Raw genomic sequence first — 12,089 nt, forward strand, 5'->3', positions numbered from 1 at the left:
AGATCAGGGTATACAGCTCACACCACCACCCTCCCCTCCCCCTATGGTGCAGGATTGACAAACGCCAACCCCCACACCCCCCTGCAAGCGACGCGGGACTAACAACTCCCACCCCCTCTCGTGCTGCCTGCATGTCTGAATCTACCAGATCCAGGCCTGGGGCATCCTCTCCTACGCTGTCTGCTCCTCCTGCATCACCTCTCTCTTGCTCCAAAGCGCTAGGCATCCAATAGGATCTCCTGACACTTTGGCCAATCGGGAAACAGGTCTCACAACCTGCCTCCTGATTGGCGGCTGGAATGTTAGTGTGAAAATAGCGAAAATTCATTCGCTATGGTCACACAATTGTATGGGATCGGGGGGGGGCACTGTCTGCGCCCCGAGCCCACCCTATTTTTAAACCTATTAGAGCATCTGGCTCTAATCAGGTGCTTTAAAAAAAAAAAAAAAAAAAAAAAACACCCCCTGCCATAGGAATCCAAGCACCTGGCATCCTCCTCAAAGGGGCCGGGCGCATGGATGGGGGGCGGCAGGGATTGGGGGGGGGCGGCACCCGTGCGCCCATACAGCATGGGCCACCACTGGTCCTAGACATCATGATTACCTACTTACTGTTTATGGCCTCCTAACCTTTATTCTGCTCCTTCATGACATATCTAGTGGTAATCTGTTGCGTTCTTCTGGACTTGTTCTGTGATGTTGATGTTTAGCCAAGTAAAGCTGGCTCTACACAAGTAGTTTTTTGAACTAACATTTCTTGCGAGTATTGATACAAAAATCCTCAGTACATTCAATGACTTGATGAATATAGTTCAAAAACTACTCAGAAAATGTAATTTGCTTTTAACTTTCAATTTTGGAACGAATGGAAAATATAAAAAAAATCCACATACATCATTCGAGAAAAAATTTCTACCCTGATATTTCACATTTTCCCATCAGAGCGGACGAAAGCGAATGTTGATTTTGACCCCACTAATGATTAGAACTTTAATGAATGTTCTTAAAAATGAAAGTGTTACTAAACCCAGGACCCTGCATTCACTATATCTGGTCTCCCACAGTACACAGAACATGGAAATGCAATTATTTTAGTAACCTTTTCTCATCAGCAGTATATTGCAGTCTTATGACTTCTATCAGTGTCTGGTTAAAGCTTGGAGGAGGAGTTTGCATTCTCCTCTGGATTGTCCTATGAGGCTGCAGGACCCCTGACCCTCTGTCTGGACAGTGCTGATTGGCCCTGTGCTGATCACATGCACCCCCAATACAGCAATACACACCAAACTGAGCATGTGCAGAGTGCCCCCAAGGCAATCAGCAGATTGATTGGAGTAAAAGGAGAGGATCAGAGCAGACAGGATCAAACAGCCTTTTTACACAGTGTGGAGGATTAACCCCTTAGGTTCCACAGTGAGTATAACAATCATGCTTTACTGCATATACAGACTGATTTTACTGTTGTGGATTTAGTAACACTTTAACAGCTATGTCCACCAACAGGTATTTCAGCTATGGATAGGCATTGCGTTGTTATGCACGGCTTTATCAGGCACACTTGAGCTCTAAATGTCCCTCCATGGTATCATATGTGCCCATGTGCACATAGGAGTTTACAGGTGTTTAGAGACCAGGGCATTTAGAGGCAGAAAAAAAAAAAAAAAACATAACTTGCATTTAACAAAGGAGTCTGTTGGCAGAAAAAAAACACTAAAACGCGTGTGAATGTGTATAAACGCGCTATAAGTTTCTTTAAAGCGTAATCTTCACTGCATATGAGCACCACAAACCAAAAACGCTATTTGATTCATTTTTAATATTCAAAGTAAACGTCCCCATCCATCCATGTCTCCATGCTTTTTTTTGTTGAAAAATCACTTAAAAAAAAAAAACAAAACAAAAAAAAAAAAACCCTAGCTTTACTGGCTGTGGCCATCTTGAGTAATGGCAAATGATTCATGTAGAATTTACTTCCGGGAATCCATCTGCCCTTAAAGCGGAACTTCAGTCATTTTTTCAACTTTCCATCTATTAAATTTTTAAATTTCCTGCCCTTGTTTTAACTGTGGATAGTAAAAAAAAAAAATTCTGCTAGTAAATACAGTAATACCTCGGATTGCGAGCAATGCGGTTAACAAGCGTTTCGCAATAAGAGCTATTATTTTTTTTAAAAAACTAAACTTGGTTTGCGAGTGTTGTCTCGCAAAACGAGCAGGATTCAAGCCTCTGCGGTGTGCAGTACCACATTTGGCCAGAGGTGCGGTGGCGCCGGTGACGCTTGGAGCCGTTCGGATGCACCCGGATATACTCCGTTCCTGAGTGTTTCCGAGCCTCTCCGGCCCCCACCACCTCTGGCCACATGCGGTACTGCATACAATAGAAGTCAATGTGGAACCAATTATCTTCGCTTCCATTGACTTCTATGGGGAAACTTGCTTTGATATGCGAGCGCTTTGGCTTACAAGCATTCTCCTGGAACGGATTTTACTCGTAATCCAAGGTTCCACTGTACCTTATACAGCCCACTTCCTGTTTCTTGTCTGGTCATTAGCCTAGGCAAAAAAAAAAAAGCTGGCAGGAGTCATAACCCTCCTTTTTTCTATCCAATCTAAAAAAAAACATTTAGACCCTTCCTCCAGCTCCCTGCCTACACCGAGGTAGCACTTTCATTTAGAGCGCTGGAGGAAGCGTCAATGGTCTACGAGTGTGGTAATCACCGCGCTCGTGTTCTATTGAGGACTAGAAGTCATTCTGCTGTGGTGTAAGATGGGACTTGTAGTTTATTCATTCGCAGATCTGGGGGTGGCCCATTTGCGCCATGTTACATCCTAAACACAGGTGTAACATGATCCAAAAGATGGAGTTAAGCCAGCCATACATGGACTGAAATTTGTCTGGTTCAATGGGGACCAGCTGAATCCCGATACATGTATGGACAGGGAGATTGATCAACTTCGGGTACAACCGCCTGGTCGGATTTTCCCCTCTCGATCAGCATTGCAGGCTATTTCACCAATGGACATTGGCTGACAGCTGAAAAATCATTGTGAAGGATGATTGTGGTAGACATTTGTCTGCACTGAGCGTGCTCGCTAAGCATGGCGCAGACCCCCTGGTAAAAGTCTTATCACTGAGAACAAAAGAAGTTGGCTGGAAAATCCACCTTGTTGTTTGATTTTTCCCAATCTCTCCTAATAAGGGTCAGCCAGGGGGCGTCCTTGGGGGTGGTGGAGAGACAATTGACAAGCAATCTTTGTGTATTTTGTATCTGGTGACCAACATTTTATAACAATCGGTTCCTTTATGAACAAGACGTAGATTATTCCGTTTTTTTTTTTCCCTTCAACCATGGACTAACCACTAAAGGACTGCCCCACGTACATGTACTGCGGCAGGGCGGCCCGTAATCGCGTACAGTACGTCATCAGCTCTGGGGCGCGCGTGCCGTTGGAGCCGCGCTCCCACTGTGATTGGACACAGCGGGAGCCAATCGGCGGGTTCGGCCACCGCGATGGCGTTCAGACGAGAGACAGAGCGGCGATCTGCCTATGTAAACGAGGCAGACCACCGTTCTGCAAGGGAGGAAAATGGAGGTCTTGTGTTTTCTGCTAAGCAGAAACAGGGATCTCTGGTTTTCCTCCAGCGTCAGCGTTCCCCCCCACAGTTAGAAAGCACTCCCTAGGAGCACACTTCCTGATGTTAAGCCCTTCCCTGCTAGTGTCATTTATACAGTGACAGTGCATTTTTTTTAAGCATTGATCACTGTATTGGTGTCACTGTCACTTAGTGTCAGATTTGTCCGCTGCAATGTCGCAGCCCCACTAAAAAAAAAGTCCATAAAATGATCCCCTATTTTGTAGACATGATAACTTTTGCGCAAACCAATCAATATACGCCTATTGTGATTTTTTTTTTTTTTTCTTACCAAAAATATGTAGCAGAATAAACATTGGCCTAAATTGATAAACACATTTGATTGTTTACATTTTTTTTAATCGGATGTTTTATAGCAGAAAGTAAAAAATGTTTTGTTTTTTTTTCAAAATTGTTGCTCTTTTTTTGTTTATAGCGCAAAAAATAAAAACCGCAGAGGTGATCAAATACCACCAAAAGAAAACTGTATTTGTGGGAAAAAAAGGATTTAAATTTTGTTTGGGTACAACGTTGCACAACCGCGCAATTGTCAGTTAAAATAATGCAAAAAGAATGGCCTAGTCATGAAGGGGGTAAAACCTTCTGGAGCTGAAGTGGTTAAAGGAAAGAAAACAGCTTGACTCCCCCAGTCAGTTATTGATGGGGGAATTCATTTCACTGTGCTATTGTGTGCCCCACTGTCAGAATACACTGATCACTGCTGGCAGCTACATCCACCGGCAGCGATCGCACAAGAAATACCCAACAGCCTGGTTGTGCTGAAGTCAGTCAATAGATCGACTTCAATACAACCAGGTTGCCAATAATTGGTTCGAAATGAACCTGCCTAATTTTGATCCCTTTATTGCCGGACTTATGCCCCGTACACAGGGTTGGACATTGATCGGACATTCCGACAACAAAATCCATGGATTTTTTCAGACGGATGTTGGCTCAAACTTGTCTTGCATACACACGGTCGTACAAAGTTGTTGGAAAATCCGATCGTTCTGAACGCGGTGCCGTAAAGCACGTACGTCGGGACTATGAACGGGGCAGTAGCCAATAGCTTTCATCTCTTTATTTATTCTGAGCATGCGTGGCACTTTGTGCGTCGGATTTGTGTACACACGATTGGAATTTCCGACAACGGATTTTGTTGTCGGAAAATTTTATAGCCTGCTCTCAAACTTTGTGCGTCGGAAATTCCAATGGAAAATGTGTGATGGAGCCTACACACAGTCGGAATTTCCGACAACAAGGTCCTATCACACATTTTCCATCGGAAAATCCGACCGTGTTTACGGGGCATAACACTTTTTAAGGCCCTGGAGAACCAGGACAATGGAAACGCCCCCAAAAATGACCCCATTTTGGAAAGAAAACAACCCAATGTATAATCTATGAGGCATAATGGGTCTTTTGGACATGTCATTTTTTTTTTTTTCTACAAGTTTTTGGAAAATGTGTAAAGAAAATGAAAACGCATTTTTTTTTTTTTTTTTTTTTTTTATACAACGTTGTCCATTTACACAATGTTTCTAACACATAGCATGTATATAGAAAAAATTACACCCCAAAATAGATTCTCCTACTCCTCCTGAGTACGGCGATACCACATGTAGGAGACTTCCACAGAGTGGCCACATACAGAGGCTCAACATGCAGGGAGCACCGTCAGGTGTTCTAGGGGCATAAGTTTCAAATCTAATTTGACTAGATATTACACTTTTGTGAGGCACTGTAGTAACATGGATGATAACTGATGTGGCATGGATGAGCATGAATAGGGATGGCTGGGTACGGCTGAGTAGGATGGCTATGGCTGAGTATGACTGGGTATAGATGGGATGGCTGGGTATGGCTGAGTATGGATGGGAGTGGATGGGATGGCTGAGCATGGATGGATGGCTGAGCATGCTGAATATTGATGGATGAGTATGCTGAGTATGGATGGATGAGTATGGATGGATGGATGAGTATGCTGAGTATGGCTGGGTATGGATGGGGGTGGATGGGATGGCTGAGCATGGATGGATGGCTGACCATGCTGAATATTGATGGATGAGTATGGATGGATGGATGAGTATGCTGAGTATGGATGGATGGATGGATGAGTATTCTGAGTATGGATGGCTGAGCATCGATGGATGGATGAGTATGCTGAGTATGGATGGGTATGCTGAGCATAGATAGCTGGGTATGGATGGATGGGTGAACATGGATGGATGGACAGACAAGTATGCTGAGTGTGGATGGGTATGCCAAGTATGGATGGCTGAGCATCGCTGGATGGATGGATGAGTATGCTGAGCATGGATAGCTGGAATGGGCACATATCAACGCTGTGGGCACTACACATCCAGCCCACAGCGCTGCTGCCACTGATTTCTCCCCTCGCACTGTACCAATAGGTACGGTGAGAGAGGAACCGGGCGTGACGCTGGTTTGTTTACAAGTGATCGCTCCATCATTTGACGGAGGGATCATGTGGTAAACGGCCGCTACCAGCGGCCGTTTACCGTGATCCGTGATAAGAGGACCTGGCGGTCACGGATGTTCCCGGGTGCACGTGAAAGTACGCCCTCCCAGAGTTATCCGACCGCGCTGCAGCCGTCATTCGGCTATAGCGCGGTCGGCAAGCGGTTAAATAGAAAACCATTTTTAGATAGATTTTTACTCCAAAAGCATTTTGTTAAAAATAAATTTGATAATAAAAAAAAAAAAAAAAATCGATTCAAATAAAAAAAAAATTATTGATTTATATCCACCCTGGCCAAAACCATGTGCATTGCATGTGGCTGTGGGGCAGTTGCGGTGGTCCCATTCAATTTGTTTTGTTCAGCAGGCAGTAATGCCCCCAAACACAACATAGCCGCGAAGCAAATCATTCCTGTAACATGTGTACTACGCTCCCGGCTCTTGGCTTTGCAGCATATAAAGCTAGCTATAGATTTTTTTTTTTTTTTTTTAAAACAGAGCAACCAAAGAAAAACACAAATGGATTCTTCCATCCACACAAGCAAGGTGGATAGATGAATCTTCCCTGCTGAGAAACTGGGGGAGATTTACTAAAACTGGAGAGTGCAAAACCTGGTGCAGCTCTGTATAGAGACCAATCAGCTTCCAGGTTTTATTGTCAAAACTTAATTGAACAAGCTCAATATAGAAGTGGATTGGCCACCATGCAGAGCTGCACCAGATGTTCAATCAAAGAGAAAAGCCAGCACCACGATGTCTCAAAAATAAAAAAAACACGTATACAATTTTATTGAATCCATCTAATAAACGGAATCAATACCTGTAGTTATTGGCACGTTTCATCCTCTTACATAGCCCTTATTAATGATTATTGATTTTTTTTCCTCTTTGATTGGAAGTTTAGATGCCTAAGTACTGGGGATATCCGAGCACATGAGTCTCCATCTCATCTCATTAAGGACTATTTTGGAGTAGCAGCACTATTTCAATGGATGCACAGCTGAACCAGATTCTGAGTGCTCCAGTTTTAGTAAATCTTAGGGTGGATAAAAATTGATGATTTAAAAAAAAAAAAAAAAAAATTGTAAAATTGGATATTTTTTTAATCAGATTTTTTTTTATTTAAATCAGATTTTTTTTTTGCATTTTTATCAAATTTATTTTAATAAATTGTTTTTGGGAGTAAAAATCAATCTAAAGATAGTTTTTTTTTTTTTTTTTTTTTTTTATTTAATATACATTAATAATTTAGTTTTTACTCCGCATGAAATGGAGCTTAGTTATGTAGCTCGAGGCTGTATATTCTGCAATATTTACATTTTTGATAAACTCATTCAATGAATCCAAGCTGAGATAACATGCACTGCATTGATGCATTCACACAATTTCACAGTAACCAGGAGATAAAACAAAGCTCAGGAATATTCCTTTATCCCATTGTTTTGCAAATCTATGTACACTACAAACTGTATGATTGAATATCGCTGTTTTACCAACCTAACAGCTTATTATTCTAAATAGGAGACCTTCATTTTGTTTGCAAATATTAAAGATTCTAACTACCAGCGAGAATAAGTCCTTACATTTCAGATCCATCATGGCAGCGCCTGTTAGCGGGCATCCACTCACCTGCTGCTGCCACGTCCCTCACCTTGTTGTGTCACTGCCGCATCACCAGGCCTCCCATTAAAGTGAATGGGATTGTCGGTGAGTCAACAGTGGGTCAGAGGAGGAGCCACCGGGACAGAGATGACAGTTGCTCTTTAAAAATTATGATCTAAATTGACTTTATTTAAATCAAATCCACCCTGGTAAATCCCCCCCATTCTATTTGATACTTTTTCACAATACTGCACACTGATCGGTGCTTGCACAGTCGCACATTTGACAGAAGTCAATTGTTAGATTGACTTCTGTCGAATGGAGACAGCCACACATGGCTCAAAATAGCTGCAATAAATAACATTTTTCGCTTTTGGTTTTAACCGCTCACCGACCAGCCGCCGTCATTATACGGCAGCAGGTCGGCTCGTTCTCACAAATCGCCGTACCTATAAGTCAGCTCCTTTAAGAGCCATAGCAGGCACGCGCCCGCTGCACGGCGAGGGACCCGATTTGCGCGGCCGCGATGTCCGCCGGCCACCCTCGATCGTGGGCACGAGAGCCAGAACGGGGATTTGTGTATGTAAACACACAAAGCCCTGTTCTGACAGGGGAGGAGAGACAGAGCGTCTGTTCCTAGTAATTAGGACCAGCGATATGTCTCCTCCTCTAGTCAGTCCCATCCCTCCCGCAGTTAGAAACGCACATGAGGGAACACGTTTAACCCCTTGATCGCCCCCTAATGTTAACCCCTTCCCTGCCAGTGACATTTACACAGTATCAGTGCATTTTTATAGCACTGATCACTGTATTAATGCCAACGATCCCAAAAAAGTGTCAAAAAAGTGTCCGATCTGTCTGCCACAATGTTGCAGTCCCGCAAAAAAAAAAAAAAAAAAAATCATAGCAGATCACCGCTATTATTAGTAAAATAAAAATGCCATAAATCTATCCCCTATTTTGTAGACGCTATAACCTTTGCACAAACCAATCAATATATGCTTAAAGCGATTTTTTTTTTTTTTTTTTTTTCCAAAAATATGTAGAAGAATATATATTGGCCTAAACTAATGAAGAAATTTTGTTTTTATTCATTTTTTTTTGGATATTTATTATAGCAAAAAGTGAAAAAAATTTTTTTTTCAAAATTGTCGCTTTTTTCTTGTTTATAGCACAAAATTAAAAAACCGCAGAGGTGATCAAATCCCACCAAAAGAAATCTCTATTTGTGGGGGGGGGGGGGGGGGGGAGGACGTCGCACGACCGCACAATTGTCACTTAAAGCGACACAGTGCCGTATCGCAAAAAGATGGCCTGCTCATTAAGGGGGCAAATACTTTCAGGGCTGAAGCTTTACCTTTTTGGATTGGGTGGGGGAGACAAACTGTACAGTGGAAAAGCATACTACATGAAGTGTATAATCACCGACAGACGTCACACAGCCCAGCGCAGAGTAGGTGAGCAGTGTTTGATACATGATCATATGCCTGCAGTACAAAGTAAACAGCAGGCATTAGACGGAACACACTGGGACAAGTGGCCAACCCTTATCTAAACAGGATGGTAAATATAAATCGATTTCTAAAAGAAAAACAAAAAACAAAAAAAAAAAATCCATATCTTCCCGGTAATCCAGGGTGAAGCTATCCATAGATCTCAGTGGGCAGTCAAATGTTGGTACCTGATCTGAGTGTTCTAAATCTTTTGATCCAAAAACATAAAATAGCAGACTTCTATCAAATAAGCATATAAGTTCAGGCAACCTGTAGACACCTCTAAATCTGTGACTGTCATTTTTTTTTTTTTTTCCCCCAGAATGTCATCTGAACCTGCAGACACTTCTCTTCTAAATGTCTGCAGGGCGCTTTATTCTATATATATATTTAAAATACAATAAAATAAAAGTCCTGCAAATGTCAAAGCTTGCAAGGAATGTTTCTGAGATCTTGCAGCCCAGCGCCAATCGCACTGCAGTACCTACCTTGTATGCGTCTCCGGAGAGTGCAGAAAGTTTTTTTGTGTGGGACGATTCCTGTAGGCAGAATAACTGGAAAACCTCATGCTGAGTAATAGAGTTCCTGGTTCCTGAGCATGTGAGAGGAGGAGCGGGCTGCCACTAAGCTCAGGGAGGTGCCTCTTCCCCTTAAGGTGATTTAAAAAAAAAAAAACACACAAAAGCCTTTAACACATGTACAGCCAGATGCAATTACTGAATGAAAAATGAAACCTGCTTAACCCAGGTAATGGCTTGGTGACACAGAGATGACAGGTTTTTAGGAATGCTATGTGACACGAAATATTGGAAAAAGATTTTATTTGAGGACAGATCATTTTTTTGTATCCAATTCCCTCTCTACAAACTTGTGCCCATTTTGGACCTATTGCAGGCGTTGGGCTGACTACACACTATACAATTTTTCTTTCAATTTTTACCAAAACCATATAATATGAGGTCAAACCTAAACACTTTCAATTGGAATGCAATCAGGCAGGCCCTTTTTGTCATGTACACACGATCGGATTTTCCGACAAATGTTGGATGTGAGCTTGTTGGCTTAGTCCGACCGGTGTGTACACTCCATCGAACATTTGATGTCGGGCTTTCCGCCAACAAATGTTGGCTAGCAGGGTCTCAAATTTTTCCGCCGACAAATTTTTGTCTTGTAAAACTAGGGTTCACAATGGAGATATCACGTACGTCACTACGTTCGTAGTTTTTGGCCAACATTTGTGTGACCGTGTGTATGCAAGACAAGTTGGAGCCAACACCCTTTGAACAAAAATCCACCGTTTTGTTGTAAAAGTCCGATTGTGTGTACTGGGGCATTATACTACATAGTTGAGGGTAAATCTAAAGGAAATTGAGCAAGAAAATTGCATAATGTATGGCCAGCTTTATGCAGCCTTTTTGTTAGTCATGATACTTTTTAGAAGTATGCAAACTCTTGAGGTCTTCCCAGTTTAACATATAAAAAACAAACAAGAAAAAAAGACCCCACCAAAATCTATTCCGGACCCTTGTCCTAGATCTGGTACAGATTTTAAGGTGGGAACCCATAAAAAAAAAAAAAAAAAATTATGTGAGGTTCCATCAGAATCTATGACAGACCATTATCCTTAATAAGGGTCTGGTATGGATTTTAAAGAGGACCTCATGCAATACAAACTGGCTACCCTGAAAACCCATACTAGACCCTCACCCTAGATCTGGTACAGGTTTTAAGGTGGGAACCTACACAGAAAAAAAAATGATGTGGGGTTCCACCAGAATCCATGACAGACCCTTATCTTTGATGAGGGTCTGGTATGGATTTTAAAGGGAACCTCATGCAAAAAAAATAAAATGGGCTCCCTCAAAAACCTATATCAGACCCTTATTAGAGCATGCAGCTTGGTTGCCCCCCGCCACCACCTCTTAAACCATACTAGGCAACATGCCCTTAACATGGAGAGGGTGCCTTTCCAGGGGCTTCAAGAGAGGGGACAAGGGCCTCATCTCTGGCCCAGTGGATGTGAGGGTCTGCGGGGAAGTTTAAAATGATGCAGGGAACATTACCACACGCTAAAAAAATGGCGTGAATCCACCTTAAGGCAACGTTCATACCTAGCATCTCGTCAATGCACGTTTTCAATGGGCTGCCCTATGCACACCAAAGTAGCTCATGTACCTTTTTAGGCGTTGAGCCTCGCGTGCTTATCGTGTCTCCATTTGGGGTGCTATTATCAATAAATGGCACAACCAGCACCACACGCGTTTTTGTGCAGTTTGTGAATGCGTGCGCTATTGCATGCGTTCACGAAGCACTAAGGTGCAGCCTAAGGTGTTGCCATATAAGCAATTTAACATGCACCATTTCTCATAAAGGACACCTGTCATGAGAAAAATATATACACTTCATTGATTGCCTCCTTCCAAAAATGCTATGTGTGACGGAAAACTAACACTGCACATCACCCTGAACACACCATCCCCACCGTGAAACATGGCGGTGGCAGCATCATGTTGTGGGGATGCTTCTCTTCAGTATGGACAGGGAAGATGGTCAGAGTTGATGGGAAGATGGATGGAGCCAAATGCAGGGCAAAAAAACCTGTTATGCCGTGTACACCTGACCGGACTTTACGACATACTTTGCCCGGGGGACTTTTTGACGGACTTTCCGAATGAATGGACTTGCCTACACACGATCAACCAAAGTCCGACGGATTCGTACGTGATGACGTACGACCGGGCTAAAACAAGGAAGTTCATAGCCAATAGCTGCCCTAGCCTCGGTTTTTGTCCGTTGGACTAGCATACAGACGAGCGGACTTTTCGACCGGACTCGAGTCCGCCGGATAGATTTGAAACATGCTTCAAATCTAAGTCCGTC

General features: G+C 42.8%; 1 protein-coding gene across 1 annotated transcript in view; it reads right to left on the reverse strand.

The window, feature by feature from the left end:
• The window catches only part of LOC141108549 (ras-related protein Rab-7a-like), a 45,158-nt gene extending 35,305 nt beyond the window's left edge, over positions 1-9,853 (reverse strand). The window contains exon 1 of the mRNA XM_073600253.1: positions 9,698-9,853. The gene's annotated coding sequence lies outside the window, so the exon portion shown is untranslated. The remainder of the gene's footprint in view (positions 1-9,697) is intronic.
• Between the last annotated feature and the right edge of the window lie 2,236 nt (positions 9,854-12,089).

Source organism: Aquarana catesbeiana, linkage group LG09 (genome assembly GCF_042186555.1).
Source record: "Aquarana catesbeiana isolate 2022-GZ linkage group LG09, ASM4218655v1, whole genome shotgun sequence".
NCBI classification, from domain to species: Eukaryota; Metazoa; Chordata; class Amphibia; order Anura; family Ranidae; genus Aquarana; species Aquarana catesbeiana.